The following is an 18,018-nucleotide window of genomic DNA, read 5'->3' on the forward strand; positions in this document are numbered from 1 at the left end:
GATGATGTACATAACACACGATAGGGGGTGAGCATGTATACATGAGGGTTGGTGATGTACAAACACAAGTATGTACTCGGGTAGATAGGCTATACATGAATTACATAGATAGAATGTACACAGGTAGATGAGATTAATTTATCAATAAGTCCCAGGCACTTGGTAGGTACACTCCTTGGTCGCGGTTGATGGCTGGTTTCTGTCTCCGGATCTCGATGGCCTCTTGCAGTTTCCTTTGGCGCCAGTTGTTGTTGTTGGTAGATAGTATCCTAGTGTCCTCCCATCGAATTGAGTGTTCAGGGTTCTTGAGAATATGTTCAGAGATGGCCGATTTCTGGTCGAGTTTCCTGACTGAGGTCTGATGTTCCTTCATTCTGGTGTTGATTGGTCTCAGCGTTTCTCCAATGTATAGGTCGCCACAGTTGCAAGGGATCTGGTAGATGCATCCTCTCGGGTTAGGGTGTTCACAGCTGGGTCCTTTACCGTTGGCTTTTAGGTAGGTCTTGATGGTCTTGCCACTGGAGAAGGTGACATCGATGCTGGCTTTGGTCTTGATGAGGCGTGATATTTGATGACTGATGGGGCCAAAGTAGGGTATGGTTACTCTGATGGGTGATGGAGAAGGTTTGGGGCGGGGTTCTCGGTCCTATACATTGGAGAAACGCTGAGACCAATCAACACCAGAATGAAGGAACATCAGACCTCAGTCAGGAAACTCGACCAGAAATCGGCCATCTCTGAACATATTCTCAAGAACCCTGAACACTCAATTCGATGGGAGGACACTAGGATACTATCTACCAACAACAACAACTGGCGCCAAAGGAAACTGCAAGAGGCCATCGAGATCCGGAGACAGAAACCAGCCATCAACCGCGACCAAGGAGTGTACCTACCAAGTGCCTGGGACTTATTGATAAATTAATCTCATCTACCTGTGTACATTCTATCTATGTAATTCATGTATAGCCTATCTACCCGAGTACATACTTGTGTTTGTACATCACCAACCCTCATGTATACATGCTCACCCCCTATCGTGTGTTATGTACATCATCCTATCATGCGTAATGTATCACCATTGGCTTCCATCCTTATCCCCAATCATGTTATGTAAACATATCCAATCAACTGTAATGCATTACCGTTGGCTTCCATCATTGTTATCTTAACTATCGGCTTCCTATCAGTGCTTGTTTATACTAGCTTTCGTTAACTCATTCCACTTGTTACTTTGTTATTGTTTTACCTGTACATATAAATACACCTCTGTATCCCTTTCTCAATCACCTGATGAAGGAGTAAGCATTAACTCCGAAACGTTGTGTTCTCTCATAAAGAAGTTGATATCCATAAAATCTTCATTCTTATGTATTTACACTTCTAAATGACATTCAAAGACTTGATGCGACCATAGTAGGAGATATCTTAACAACGATGCGATAAATGTCGCAAGTCGTAGTGCTTCTGTTATCAGCTATGGTTTAGGACACATATTGCTAATATCAAAGATTGTAGTCATTCACTCGTTTATGTAATATACTGAAAGTATTCACTCGTGTACCTTTACAGAATACGAAGTGCAAAATACAAGTTCTAGTTCTTCTATGTTAGATTATACGTTTGAAAACACAAACACTCGCCGTGATGTCACAGTTTATAGCCATACAGTCGTTTATGTAAGTACAATATACATTTGGGTATTTTATAGCCTGTGCGTATGATCGTTTATATGAAAGATTGTAGATACACACGTGTCTTCATGGTGTAGTGTATGTGTACACGGTGTACACGTATTCCATAGACGAAAGATAAATTTGTGCTTTAATAATAGACTGATCTATTTCATTTAGTTAGGATTTATGCGCCCATATAGCACCGATTGTAGAAAGACATGTGCTTTTATGATAGACCCAATGTATACACCTGTTCATATCATAGAATGTAAGTATATACATGCATCTATTATTGACAGTATTCATATAAGTAGACTTAAGGTATGTACGTGTATTAATCGTGGATTGTAGACATACATAAGGATACATACTAGATTGTAGGTTCATACGTGTATATATCATGCATTTTATGCATATGAAGAATCATTTAGATATATACTAGGCTTTTACTGTGAGGAGAGTAAATTTGCAAAACAGTGATGATAACCGCTACGTTTAAGTTTATAACGACAAACAAATAATAGTATTTATATAATTGCCTATTTTTTTATTGAAATGTTCGTTGTTTATATTATCATTAAGAACAACATACATTTCTATTTTTAATCGTATATCCAATAATATGGTCTGGGAATTTGTAAGGAATATGTGTTTTGTCTACATATCAATACACAAACAACGTCTCATGTTCGTTGACAATCACCTTTCAGCCACACCTATTTTATCGTCTCGGGTTTTGCATGAACAAATGTCTTTGTGTAGGTCAAGAATGATCCTGGACAAAGATTTTGTCTAAATCCCATAGACGACAGCTGTAGTTCATTGAGGCGAGCTGGCAAGGTCGGATATCGTTCTTTGTAAGAATGATTCAAATACTCCTACCTGTTGTCAAGTCTGTAATGTTAGACACATACAGGAAACAAACTGATAGGTTCAATATGTCATTAGGTTATAGGTTCACAGTGCATTTTACGCAAGCACAACAAGCTTAATAATGAGGCAACCAGTAAAGCGCGCGTTAATAGATAGCATGTAAGTAAAGACAGCCTCTTTATTCAGTACCTTCTCACTACGAACGCTTGATCTATAGCGCAAATACAGCAAACATTCCTCAAGCCAGATAGACGTTCCAGGGGGTGCTTTGTTAGCGAAATACTATCATATATAACAGGAAGGATCAAATAAACTTCGAGGTGACGCACAACAACCTTATGGCAGCGGGTTCCCGATACTGTTAAGGTATGTGTATTTATTACACACTGATCACATTGTTCTAATGTCGCAATCAGCAATTTTATTCTACATTGATAATACAGAATGATGATTGTAAATGAAAACATTTCGTTAACATGAACGTTGGGTAACAGGATTTCAGTTAGACAAGCACATAAACATGTCCGTACACATTTTGGAATTGCCACTGGGCTATATATCAATGCAGACAACCAAGAGATCGAGAATTGCCGTTAAAGAGAGAATGTCATACGAGTCTCTTCTGATAGGAATTATGTGAACACGAGTTCGTTATGTTACAAATATCCTAAGGCTGCAGAGAGTATTTTAAGTTTTATCAACGAATGTTGATATATTTCATATCAGAATACGAGAGGGTGAGAATCTACGAGGGAATATAAAAAATATTATGTAAGCCTATGTTTCCGGCTGCCTGATTGGTCTAGAGGCGGTCACGAGACCGACCGTCGACAGAAAAGCATATTGACTCCAACACAGGGTCTGATTTCACAAAGCACTAAGGTGATCGTAAGTCATTAAGGTAACGTTAGAGCAATGTTAAAGAACAACAGATTTATTTACCAGTGTTACCGACCTTACTGTTAAAACTAGAGTGGAGTCAGATCACCTCCCAGTTATATGTGAACTGAAATTTACTGATTATCACTTTGATTCACCAGACTCAGTTAAGACCTCACCCATATCTAGATTAGTGTGGCGCCCAGCACTCGTTGATGCTTTTCATCGGACACTACAGAATGAGTTGAGAGATATTCCAATGGATGATTTTACTAACATTGCATGTGAAAACACCTCACTTGCCGCCAGTGAACTGACAGGGTGCATTGTGATGGCAGCTCAGAGCTGTGGTATGACATTTAGTAATAACAGTAACATTGTCAGGCGTTCTGCAAGTGCTGCTTGGTTTGATAGGGACTGTAAAAAACTAAAACGTGACAAATATGTTCTTCTTGATAGATTTAGACTAACTGGCGATTTTGGACTTCTGACCTTGTTTCATACAGCAAGAAATAAACTACGCAAATTATGTCGCCATAACTTTATTATTCCGATGTCACTAATGACATGCTATTGACAATGTAACAGTGCAAACGCTAAATCATTTTAGTCTTATGTAAAAAGTTTTAATAAGACCTTTATGTATGTGTCGTCTGCCATTACATGCTCATTATGGGTTGCATTTAAATATAATTACGATTTACCCTCTTCATATTTGCTGGTTCTGTTCAATAACATTTCCAAATCTGGCAATTTTCCAGCGCAGTGCTCTAAAAGTGTGATTTTTCCATTACGTAAGAAGGGTAGCAAGCATGATGCAAATAATTATCGTGGTTTATCATTGATGGACATATGTGGGAAACTGTTTACTTCAATCATTAACAACCGTTTGAAATGTTTTTGTTGATTTAATAAATATGTATCCTGAGAGTCAAGGCGTATTTCGGAAAGGGTATTCAACCGTGGATAACACCAAAGTCTAGAGGTCGCTCTTATTGTTTATATGTAGATTTCCGTAAGGCGTTTGGTTCTGGAAGTGACTTTTCTAATAATCCCTTCAAAATAAATCTTAAACTTTACAAACAGTGACATCGAGAATATAGTTAGGCTCACTACTATTTGACGTCCCCTCCTATTTATCACAAAAAGTCATACCATCACGACGTCATCAGGTTTATGACGTCAGAACATTGTGAGTCATGTAAATGATAATGTCAAACCATTGTGATCTCACGTAACTGGCGACGTAAGGGCATTGTACAGCATCTACTGTCAAAACGATATCCCCTACGAGTGGAACACAAATGTGCCCGGCAAATGCAAATACAGACCTGTGCCACTTGTATTTGGACACATGACGAAACTCCCAGCGACTAATTTAGTATGACATAACTATTTTTCATGAGTTTCATTACCGTAACACCGGTACCCAAGCCAAAATTTGCACATTTGTGAGAAATCATCATACCTACAGTCACATATTTTACGTGGAATTTTTCTTTGCTTATTTATCGAATGGGAACAGTGTAATCAGCATATGTTCAAGGCCGTGAATGGATGAACATGGATTGTGCATTGTGGAACCATGCGTAAGTTGATGAATGTATTGCCATTAGTTAAATAGTGTTCGGAAAATTGAAATGAAATTGTGTGCACAAAGAAGAGAAGATTTCACATTTGCCTGTCAAAGTTTCCAAAGATCCAACCTAAACTCATTTCATGGAAATTATTTATGCTACACTGAAATAACATGTAAGCGTATGGACATTACGTCAAGTGCCCAAATATAATTGTCACGAGTCCTTAGTTCATTGCAGATAGATAATATATATTAATCTTACAGGTGTATGGCCTTGTTTGATAAATTCGAGTTTCCGAAAACAGCAATTTGATAACCCTAAAACTATTCATATTTCCAAAATTAGAGATCATTACATATCAAGAAATGAATTCAGAGTTTTAAATAGATACGAAAGTTTTAAATACGATGCTATTGGTAAAGACGAGCACACCTTCGATAACATCCATGATACACTGCTGTGATTGTAACCCATTAATCGTCAAGAACCAAACTCGTACAGTCCTGTGTAGTGACGGTTCTGTAGGTCAGGTAAAAATGGGTGACGTGAAATTTAATGTATCATCACCTATGAAAACGGGCTTAGAATTGATCTTCAGTAACACATACTTGTCCTAAGAGGCGACTAGCGGGATTGGGAAGTCAAACTTGGTTGACACATGATTGCGTAGATCGATGACCATGGTGTTGATCACTGGATTGTCTGGTCCAGACTAGATGTATTTACAGACCGCCGTCATATACATTGGGTAATATTCAGTGTGGCGTGATACTATAGTCACTCACTAACTCACTCACTAGTTTAATGTCGCATTTCCAGCTATGGTGACAGACCAGTCTAAATTCCTGTGCTGAGATAGGTATTCATTACAGACAAGAGTGTATTTGTTTTCAGAACCAGACATGCAGGCGTTGGATTTGTGTGCTGTGCTGCATCTGACGGAGAAGATGATTCCCTTTCTGAAGCTACTTGATCTTAAGGAAGAGGATATAACCGAGTCCCAACTGATATCTTACCTGGTTAAACTACCTTCAATACAGGGTCCACCCTCTGAAGCATCAACAGTTTCCTTAACACAATCGTCAAATGACAGTGGGCCTGTGACGGTAGAATCCTACTTGAAACATCGCTCTAACGTATCCTTTGATGCCACAAACAGTGCTGGGAATACAATCCTCCACTGCATCACCTTAGCCCTAACAGAGAAACATAATGACACCACAAATATAATCTTGATGGACCTGTTTGACAGAGTGGTGACATTTGCAATATTTATGGAACCTCTTACTCAAGTCTTTCAAAAACATAAACGTGATCGTATCCTTCATTTGACCACTGAAATAAGGAATGAAAATGAGTTGTCTGTTCTTGAGCTTGCCTTCCAACTTGCTGCGTATCCTGTTGTCGAAAGGTTGATGATGATGGATGAAGTCACGGGTATTGACAACAAGCATACCTTCGAGCAAATACGACAGTATGACATCACAAACATCACCCCTCTGACAAATGGGTCTGTGTCACTTTGCATGGCAACGGAATGTGTGCCTCGGCCTTCTTGCCTTGAACGGATGCTCACCCACTCGCCAGATAATGCAGATCGAATCCTGAACATACCGCCTGTCAGGGCCATCGAGAAGATGTATGATTCCGTGACCACAAAAATCTGTGGCTTCATCACTTTGCTGCACATTATATACATGTCTGTATTCAGCTACGCCAGTTGTCAGGCATGGCTACGGACAGCAATGAAACCCAGAGTACCAACACGAATGATGCAAGACAACTCTTCTACATTGTCAGTCCAATCGAAGCAATACTGTTGTCTTTATACTTTTTGTACGATGCGTATGTGTGCTTTACTTGTAAAGCAACATGTTGGACTACAATTGACAATGATCCGGACTTGAAGATAGTATGTCTCAGTATGTTGAGGTCATTTGTATATTTTGTTTATTACATTGTGTTCGTGTGTTTAGTGTTAGTATTTGTAAGTGAGTTCGCCTTCAATGGACCAGAAGGATTGCATAACCTAATGTCAGTGACTTTGTTTTATGGTTGGCTATTAACGTTTGGCTTTGCGAAAGGAATACAAGATATTCATTTCTTTCTGAGTATTATCTTCAAGGACATACTGTATGATGTCTTTAAGACTCTTCTGGTATATGTGGTCATTCTGGTGGCTTTTACCCTTGCATTGCATTCTCAGTTTCTGAGGTCTGTGGACATTGTTAAGTTGTATCGGACACCCATCAATACAATGTTCCTACTGTTTAATGTCATGATGGGGATGGTCGAGATGTGGGATGGGGATTTGGAAAAACAACTGGAGCAGGCGGGAGCAGCACCTGTTTTCAGCAAACTGCTGTACATTGGCTATGTTGTTATTGTCACCATTATGCTGTTGAACCTCCTGATAGCCATGATGAACAGGTCCTACTCTCGTTTCCATTTTGAACACCCGGTTGCCTGGAGGGTTGAGGCCATCCAGATGGGAATAAACATTGAGAGATCACTTCCATGGTTGTCTAGGATCTTGGGAACATATAACATTAATGACGGTGATATCTTTGACAAAACGAGAGAAGACAGTTCATCGTGGTACATTGAGATTAAATGTACTGATGGGGTTGATGGGGGTGGTGGTGAACGTCCTGAGAAGGAAATGACATTTCGACAAATGGATGAAAAACTGGCCTCCATACAGAAATTGATTGCTGGTTCGAAAAAAACAGAGACAAAACGAACTGACCAGTCTACACAAACCCCGCCACACGAAGAGGCACGGTTTCGGGTTTCGAATGCCTGGGTTGCGGAATCCGGACCACATGAGACAAACAAGTGATGAATTTCTTGAAGAACCTTCCAGCGACCATCCACTACTGCATCAGCTAGTGATGGAGATGAATTCGATCTTCTGTGTATTTTTTTCTTTTCTTTGAGTTATCCGAGATGCATTATGTATTATGAATAAGTTCTTTGTGTATAATTTGTTTTTATTGCGGTTTGCTATTATCTTTCTGATTAAATCATCTGCATGTGAACAAGATTACGTTATGTTGCAGCGGCGTACACAAGACTGTGGATCAATTTGCTCGTCGTTTGTCACATGCTTGTGACTATCGGCCTAGTAACGTGGAGTCTGCCTTCAGAAGAGACTTCTTGTGATAATGTTGACATGTCTTATCATTTGTTTGTGTAGTCATTGAATTTATTGGCATGACTGTATAATTAGTAAATAAGCATTATTTTATACAGGATTAAAATGATATTGTGAACATGATGTTGCCTCCTCTCTGCATGGCAGTAATACTGTAGACGTTTTGAAAAGAAATGATTCACTTGAACTGGTTTACGTGAAATATGTTTGTGCATTATCAGGGTATGAAACTCCCAAAATTTGCAGCCAGACCACACCGGCTGGTTAGATGTTAAACTGGTCAGCCCTGGCCTAAACATACCTGTTCACACAACATCTTCATATACATGGACATGCTGACATTTTAACCCGACGGTCGGGCGGGCAAATTTGAGAATCTGGCAGTCTGTGCTAAAAATAACCCGTCCCGGTCAGTCGTACAGGCGGGTATTGCAAGTGAGTGAGTGAGTGAGTGAGTGAGTGAGTGAGTGAGTGAGTGGTTTACACCGCCTTTGAGGATATTCCAACAAATAGCAAACCCGAAACGGGCTCCACACTTTGTACCCATGTGGGGAATCGAGCACGGGCTTCAATATGACGAGTGAATGCTTTAAGCACCAGGCTACCACTGCGCGGTGTACATAACAGCCACTAGCCCGTTAGCCCGTTAGCCTGTTAGTGTATTCGTATCTCCACAGCCACTGGCACAAATGGCTCGTGAATTTTCATGTGGTCATTACGTAAACATATCACTTTCTCCTGCTTATTAAGTTATAGCACACTTTTGAATCACTTTGAACCCACTTTTTGTGGGCTAATAACTTCCAGGCATAGCTAGTCCGTCTGGCAAGCAAAATGTGGAAACATTGCCCCAGCGCCCCTTGTGTATTACAAGATACAGAGACAATATCAATGGGTGTGGTATTTTGCACCTTCGTCAACAGTTGTGATTTGTGGTAGTCTGCAAATACTTTTCCTACACTTTCATTGACCCATTTTCATTGCGAGTTGCTAGACTGGGGAGTCATGCCTGCTGGAGACCAAAACACAGATGGTGGAAAATATATCGAACTGTGTCTGTATCAGATGTAATTGCTAAAACTCAAGAATTCAAAGTTTATGAGAGGACATTATCGTGTAGATGTTGGTGGGTATTCTCGATGTTCTCAAAAGCTTGTTCGCCAGTGTGACTGGCGCACAAAAGGAAGTATATGAGTACGCGATGCGAGTCTTTTGTGATGGTAATACGTGGCGTGGCGTGGCGTGGCGTGGCGTGGCGTGGCGTGGCGTGGCGTGGCGTGGCGTGGCGTGGCGTGGCGTGGCGTGGCGTGGCGTGGCGTGGCGTGGCGTGGCGTGGCGTGGCGTGGCGTGATATATTATGCTGGAATTTGAGGGCGACTAGGACCATTAAAGATCTACTTGCGACCACACGCGTTAAGAGCCAATCTAGAAGTAGTCCTCAGTAACCCATGCTTGTCGTAAAAGACAACAAACGGGATCGGGTGGTCAGGCTGGCTGACTTGCTTTGACACATGGTACCATATCCCAGTTGGGGAGATCGGTGGTTCAGACATCATTATTTGAACACCGACGTCACATACCTGGAATAGTGTTGACTATGGATTTCAAAAACCACTCATTATTAACAACAAACACTTCACGTAATTCAAATAAGAGAAAATGATCAGTGAAAATGTGATGACTAATTAAACTCATTTATGGTCAAATTTATCTTCAAAACATCAGATAAACACTGCGTATTTCTTAAATGAAAGTACCAACTTGGTAACAAAAGCCACAGATAAGATCAAAGAAAAGAAACCGTCCAAATACACTGCAGTCTTCAAAGAGTTGTCTCCCATTATTGCTTTTTAGCAAATGGCTGCAAACATTAATATCTGTCTCTTCCCGGGTGGTCAGGCTCGCTGACTTACTTGACACATGTCATTGTATCCCAGTTGCATAGACCGCCGCTAATGCTATTGATCACTGGATTTCCTGGTCCAGACTCGATTATTGACAGGCCGTCGCCATATACATGTTGATGGTACCCACTTGCAAAAGTCATTTTTGCACTCTGCTCATGTTGTGTTTTTGCAACAGCCATTTTTACACGGATTTCAACAGAATACACTATTTACACATTCCAAATCCGACATATATACATACATACATACATACATACATACATACATACATACATACATACATACATACATACATACATACATACATACATACATACATACGTACGTACGTACATACATACATACATACATACATACATGACATGAGATATTATCAAACCCTTCCTACAATCAACCCATTTTTATGTCTATGGATTATAAGTGGGTTCTTTCGTGAAGCCGACCTAGTCTTGTCAATGATATCACGCAATCATTACACACGGATGATCATGTTCGCGGCGTACTCCACCCCATCCCCATACCTAAGTAATGATGGTAGATTTAACATTGCTATCATACCGTGATCTGCCGTTCACGATACATATTGGACATGAATAGGTTCAATGCTTCGTAACAACATTCAAAATCATTCTACTGTAGTAAGATAATAATACACCCTTGCATCCTAACTACGAACGAAGGGCTAAATACAGTAAGTCGTAGTTCTTCCATAAGCAACCACTATATAGGACACATACTACTGATGTCACAGACTATAGTCATACACTGGTGTATGTAATGTATTGAATGTGTTCACCCGTGTACCTTTCCGGATTCCGAAAGGAAAAATACAAGTAGTTCTTCTATGTCAGATCAGGAATGTATACAACAGGGATATGTCACTCGCTTGCTTCCTGTACCATTTGTACTAATTAGCCACTGCCTCATCATGCCCCAACGCATGACTTGGTTCGTTCCCAAAGCAATTTCTGATGTGTTTAACAGTTCTTCAGCCATATATTGTATCAGTCGGAATTATACAGTGAATGGATAAATGAATGAATGATAGCAAGAATTACATGTGAATGAATGAAAGAAAGAAAGGATAAGAACATAGAAAGGAATATGAATGTGAATGATGGAAAGAATAAATGATACACCACGGCCATTTTTTTAAATTGTGAAACTATCAGTATTACTTGCAAACGCCTTTTATCTGCTGGCATATTCCCCTCATAAAAAGCATAGGTGTATTTGAAAGAAGTTTTTAGAATAATAACTAGAAACACTCAAACATCGCCCTGTAATATTTCAGTGGCGGGTCAGAACAGATCTTCGATATGTCTTTTCACACACCTCAAATACACCCTAACAATTTCTTTTTTAAGCTATAAAACTATAACTTTTACTTGCCAACACGTTTCACCTAAAACTTTATTTCCCTTTTAAAAACGAATATGGGAAAGAAGTTTTTAGCGATAGAATCGTCGTTGGGTACCTGGAATCAGGGAGCTTATATAGAGGTTGTAGAGTATCCGTGCTGGAATTAAAGCCAGGGAGCTACAACATATCGACTTGAAACTTTACTGCAAATCTGCTGTACTAATACTAACACTAATAACAATTATTTGACTTAAAATGAAAAGTGACAGAATAGGTAGCTTATCTTCTACATGTAGGTTTTCAGTCAACAATTGTAATCTGTGGTTGAAAATAAGCCGGGCTCAATCTTCAAAACAAAGCTGCCGCCATATTGACTACACTGGTCACGTGACATGCCATGGGCTTTAGACGAGTGGCCACTCCCTTTTATAGAGTCTCCCTGGTTAGACCATAAGTTTGAACACGCAAACAAGCTCGGAAATATCACATATTGTAGTCATTCACTCGTTTTATGTTATCACTTGAATGTAAGACATAGGTATTTCATAGTCTGTACGTATATACTTATTTACATCGAAGATTGTAAATATACAGGTATCTGTATAATTTAGTGTTTGTATATACATTTATATTCAATACAGGGAAGATATAATTGAGTTTTTATCATTGACTGTTCTATTTCATAAAATGTTAAGTTTATATGTCCACATAGCATAAATTGTAGGTAAACGTGGTTTTTCTGTGACCGAATATTTACAAGTGTTTATACATCATAAAATGTAAGTAAATACATGTATATATCATTGACAGTATTCAATATAAGCATATATCAAGTGTACGTATCAAGGACAGAAGGTGTATACGTGTATTAATCAGAACGTCTTATAAAATATCTTGTAGATATATACGTGTATATATCGTATATGTTAGATAACTTCAAACTTCTTTATTCTCCTTCAACCACCCAGCGGTGGTACAAGAGTACAGAAAATCGGACTGCATAGAAAAATTGCAAGATGGGGCATAGTTAATGTTTAAAGTGTGACAGTATATAATTAATAAATATCGACAGCTTTTTCAATTCTGCAGTTTTTTTTGTACACATTAATTGGCGGAAGGTAGCCCAGTTTTTCCATTTGAGGTATCGTGGAGGGATATATTTTAGTCTAATATCATTAAAGTAATTACATCGCAGTAAATAATGAAGTTCATCGGCTATTGCTGGGGAGTCGCATAGCTTACATGTTCTATGTTCTCTCGTTATACCCTCCCAGCGGCCGGTCTCAATGGGTAGATGGTGAATTTCAGAATTGGCATATAAACATTGATTGGAAGAAAAGAAATAACGTTCAAATGTTAGGGAGTCTTTTATAGTCCTATAATAAAGAGCCTTGTAGCTTTTATTCATCGAAGACAACCAGCTCTGAGTAAACTGATCTTTTAAAACTAGTTCTACCTTTAAGGCCAGCCATTGTGTTAACACATTCTAGGTTTCTGAAAATGTTACTAAGACCTAGCTTGTTTAATGTGACATTCAACAAAATTTAGCCACCTATCTTGATAGCCATGGTGCTTTTTGTGTAGAGTAACAAAGTTGTGTAAAGTGTGGGATAATTTAACGCTTAATATTTTAGGTACTGCAAGGGTGTGCCAATATTTAATCAATCGCTTTACCATCTTAATTCTTAATTCTCCGTAAACCATGTAAGTTGGGGTAGACACTTTAAGGTTACAGATGATTTTCAGAAACTTCAGATGAACATTTTCGATAATGTCCAATGATTCATATCCCCAGATTTCACACCCATAGCAGAGAATGGCGACAACCATTACATCAAAAGCCCGTATTAAACAGTCTATCGGAAGATTAATATTTCTGGCCTTTTTCAAGAGACAAAACATAGCCTTAGTTCCTGAGTCCATTAAGGTTTTGATGGCGTGTATCAACCTACCGGATCTATGTAATTTTAAACCCAAATAAGTATAAAAGTTAACTATCTCGAGTGCTTGTGTTCCAAAATAAAACATGTGTTTACTTTTAGAAGGTTCTCCACCAGCAAATATGACGAATTTAGTTTTGGATATATTGACATCAAGTTTCCACTGCTTACAATACATATGGAACGATTTTAATAATCTCTGGAGTCCAGTTGGACTTTGACTAACAAGTACTGCGTCATCTGCGTATAAGAGAATAAAAAGGTGTAAAACAGCATTCACATCTGACTCTCGATATAGACACTATCACAATTATCATTAGAGACGTATGCCTCAAGATCATTTAAGGACAGTGAAAACAAGAGTGGTGATACGTTTTCACCTTGTCTTACACCACACTCACTCGGGAGGTAGTCTGAATAATTGTTATTTGCATATACGCATGATTTAATGTTTTTGTACATATTTTGTATTAGGTTGAAAAAACGCCCACGTATACCTTGCTTCGGTATTTTATGCCACAAACCGACTCTCCAAACATTATCAAACGCCTTAGAGAAGTCAATGTATGCACAATATAATTTTTGTTTACGTCTTTTAAGAAAGTGCATCAGCATGTTTATGACAAAGATATTATCGATTGTGGAAAACTCTTTGCGGAAACCAGCTTGAACATTACTTAGAATAGCATTACTGTCTAAACAGTTAGTCAACCTGTTGTTTAGTACAGAAGTAAATAGTTTTTCTAAGCAGCTCAAGATCGTAATAGGCCTATACGATGAGGGGGTCATCCCTTTTCCCTTTATTCTTGTATACAGGCTTGATTATTCCTGCTAGCCAAGCTTCTGGCATTGTTTTAGTTTTTAACACAAGGTTGAGTAAAGTCACACACAAAGGACCAATCATATCCAAAGAGTGAATTAAGTAGTCATTTTCTACAAAGTCTATACCTGATGCCTTATTTCTTTTAAGATTTTTCACAGCATGTGTTAATTCTAGCAATGTCATATCATCGTTGAGTATAGAAGTGTCATATGTTTCAAAAACGGTATTATCATCAGTCACAACATCATCTTGTGTACACTGGTTAATATCTCTGAAGTGTTTCATGAAATCCTCTAGGTTTGGACCAGGGGCGTCATGACTACTATCAGCAAGAAGGTAAAGACAGTCTGTTTATACAATACCTTCTCACTGCGAACACTTGATCAGTAAACAAGCAAGTACAGACCGAGACGGAGTGCATTATTATCGAAATATTATCCTACAGGAGGGTAAGGGTCAAATACACTTCAAGCTGGCGCCCAACGACGCACGACAGCAGGTTGGTGAGACGAGTGGATATTACACACTGATCACATATTCGTAATGTCACCATCAGGAATTTTAGTCCACACTGAGAATATAATTTGATAGTTGTATAGGAAAACATGGATGTTGGGTAAAAGGATTTCAGAAAGACAAGCGCGTAAACTTGTCTGTACACATTTTGGAATCGCCAGTCTATCAACAGACACCAACGTATTGAGAATAACCGTTAAACAGAGAATGTCGCCCAAGTGTCTTCTGATAGAAATTTTGTCAACACGAGTTCATTATGTTACAAATATCGAGGACTGTAGAGAGTATTTTCACTTTTGTCAATGAGTGTTGATATATTTGATATCAGAATACAGGAGGGTGGGGTTCTTTTTATCATCAAAACTCATTCTTCATTATTTTTTAATGAAAAATGTACATCTCTGAACACGGCACTGCCATTTGACTTGCAATGCAGGGACGTCATAGCATCGCGACGTCATCAAATTTATGACGACATAACATTTAATGTCATTAGGTTTTTGACGTCAGAACGTTGTGAGTCATGTAAATGATGATGTCAGACCTTTGTGATCTCATGTAATTGGTGACGTCAGGGCATTGTACAAAATCTGCTGTCAAAACGATATCCCCACAGGGTGGAACAGATTTTGCAAGACAGATCCTTACCACCTATATTGGACATTTGACGTAAATCACATGCTAATGTAGTGTAGCACAACTATTTTTCATGAATTTCATTTCCGTAACACCGGTACCCAAGTCAAAATTTGCACATTTGTGAAAAATCATCATACCTACAATCACATAATTTCTGTATAATTTTTCTTTGCTTATTTATATAACACGTTTAACACGGATTGTGCATTGTGGAAGTTGATAAATGTGACGTCACATGACATGGTCGGAAAATTGAATGAAATTATGTGCACAGAGCAGAGATGATTTAATTTACATTTGCCTGTCAAAGTTTACAAAGATCCAACCTACACTCATTTCATGAAAATTATTTATGCTACGCTGAAATAACATGTAAGCGAATGGAATATACTTCGAGTGTCCGAATACAACTGTCACAAGTCCGTGGTTCATTGCAGATAGATAATATATATTAATCCTACAGGTGTATGCCCTTATTTGATAAATTCGAGTTTCCAAAAATAGTAATTTGCTAAGCCTAAAACTATTCAAAGTTCTGTTTCCCAAACTACAGACCATTACATATCAAGAAATGAATTCAGAGTTTTAAATAGATTCGATAGTTTTAAATACGATGCTACGATACACCGCTGTGACTGTAACTCATTAATCGTCAAGAACCAAATACGTCCTGTGTAGTGACGCTGTGGCAGGTCATGTGTTGATGGGTGACGTGAAATTTAATGTCTCTTCACCCGTGGAAACGAGCTTAGAATTGATCTTAAGTAACACATACTTGGCCTGAGAGTCGACTTCCGGAAGGGGGTTGTCAGGCTCGATGACTTCGTTGACACATGTCATCGAAGCAGATCGATGCTTATGTGGTTGGTCACTGGATTGTCTAGTCCAGACCCGTCTTAAGTAACACATACTTGGCCTGAGAGTCGACTTCCGGAAGGGGGTTGTCAGGCTCGCTGACTTCGTTGACACATGTCATCGAAGCAGATCGATGCTTATGTGGTTGGTCACTGGATTGTCTAGTCCAGACCCGATTTCTTTACAGACCTCCGTCATATACCTGGAATAATGCTGAGAGTGGCGTGATACTATAATCACTCACTAACTCACTCACCAGTTGCATGTTGCACTGACAATTTTCCAGCCATGGTGACGCACCAGTGTAAGTTTTTTGTGTGCTGAGATAGATATTCATTACAGACAAGAGTGTATTTGTTTTCAGAACCAGACATGCAGGCATTGGATTTGTGTGCTGTGCTGCATCTTATCGAGAAGATGATTTCTTTTCTGAAGCTACTGGATCTTAAGGAAAAAGATGTAACCGAGTCCCAACTGATATCTTACGTGGTTAAACTACCTTCAATACAGGGTCCACCCTCGAAAGACTGATGATGATGGATGAGGTCATCTGGAGGGTTGAGGCCATCCAGATGGGAATAAACATTGAGAGATCACTTCCATGGTTGTCTAGGATCTTGGGAACATATAACATTTAAGACGGTGATATCTTTGACAAAACGAGAGAAGACAGTTCATCGTGGTACATTGAGATTAAATGTACTGATGGGGTTGATGGTAGCAGTGGCGGTGAACTTCCTGAGAAGGAAATGACATTTCGACAAATTGGTGAAAAGATGACCTCTATAGAGAAATTGATTGCTGCTTCGAAGAAAGTAGACGTGATACAAAGTGACCAGTCTACACGCACCCTCAAAAGATGAAGAGGCATATTATCTAAGTTCACGTTTTCGGGTCTCGAATGCTTGGGTTACAAAATCCGGACCGAAGAGAACAAATAATTTCGAACTTGTCAATGATGAGATTTCTGGAAGAATCTTTCAGCGACCATCCACAGCTGCATCAGCTAGAGAAGGAGTTGAATGACAAATTCGGTCTCTTGTGTGTTTTCTTTGTGTTATACAAACTAGATTATATTTTATAAACAAGCTCGTCATACAGTTTGCTTTTGCTGTTTGTTATTATGCTTTTTCTTTAATTATCTGAATATGGACAAGATTAGATTATCTTGCCGAGACATCTACAAGACTGTTGATCGGTTGTTCGTAAAGATGGATTGTTTAGCCTTTGATCACGATCAAACCGGACACACTCATTCAAAGAGAGGAGTAATGTGGGGAAAGCTTTATCGGCAATTAGACCTGTTTGTCTTGGGGTGACCTTTTTGGGGATCAGACAAAAGAAGGAAAACTTAGATGTGTATTGTAGATGTTTTGTGCGACCTGTTGCTGACATAGAACTAGTAAGGTGAACTCTGCCTTCAGAAAGACTTCTTGTTTTAATGTTGACATGTATTATCACTTTCATTTGTTTGTGCAGTTGTTAAATTTATTGGCATGTGCACTTGTAAATATACACACATTTTAATAGTGTTCAGGATATTGTCCTCGCGTGACATTAATACTATAGACCTTTCAAAAAGAAATGTTTCACCTGCACTGTTTTACGTGAAGGAAATATGCTTGGGCATGACAAGTGAGTGAGTGATATGGTTACTAGTATACGCCGCTTTAGCAATATTTCAGTAATATCACTGGGCTTCACACATTGTACCCATGTGGTGAATCGAACCCCGACCTTCAGCGAGACGAACGAACACTTTCAGCATTAGGCGGCCCCATCGAGTTCATTCCCATTATGACTACCCATCT

General features: G+C 39.0%; 1 pseudogene; it reads left to right on the forward strand.

The window, feature by feature from the left end:
- Positions 1-5,910: 5,910 nt before the first annotated feature.
- On the forward strand, positions 5,911-17,233 carry LOC137298711 (transient receptor potential cation channel subfamily V member 3-like; annotated as a pseudogene).
- The last annotated feature ends 785 nt before the right edge of the window (positions 17,234-18,018 follow it).

Source organism: Haliotis asinina, chromosome 10, assembly GCF_037392515.1.
Source record: "Haliotis asinina isolate JCU_RB_2024 chromosome 10, JCU_Hal_asi_v2, whole genome shotgun sequence".
Classification (NCBI taxonomy): Eukaryota; Metazoa; Mollusca; class Gastropoda; order Lepetellida; family Haliotidae; genus Haliotis; species Haliotis asinina.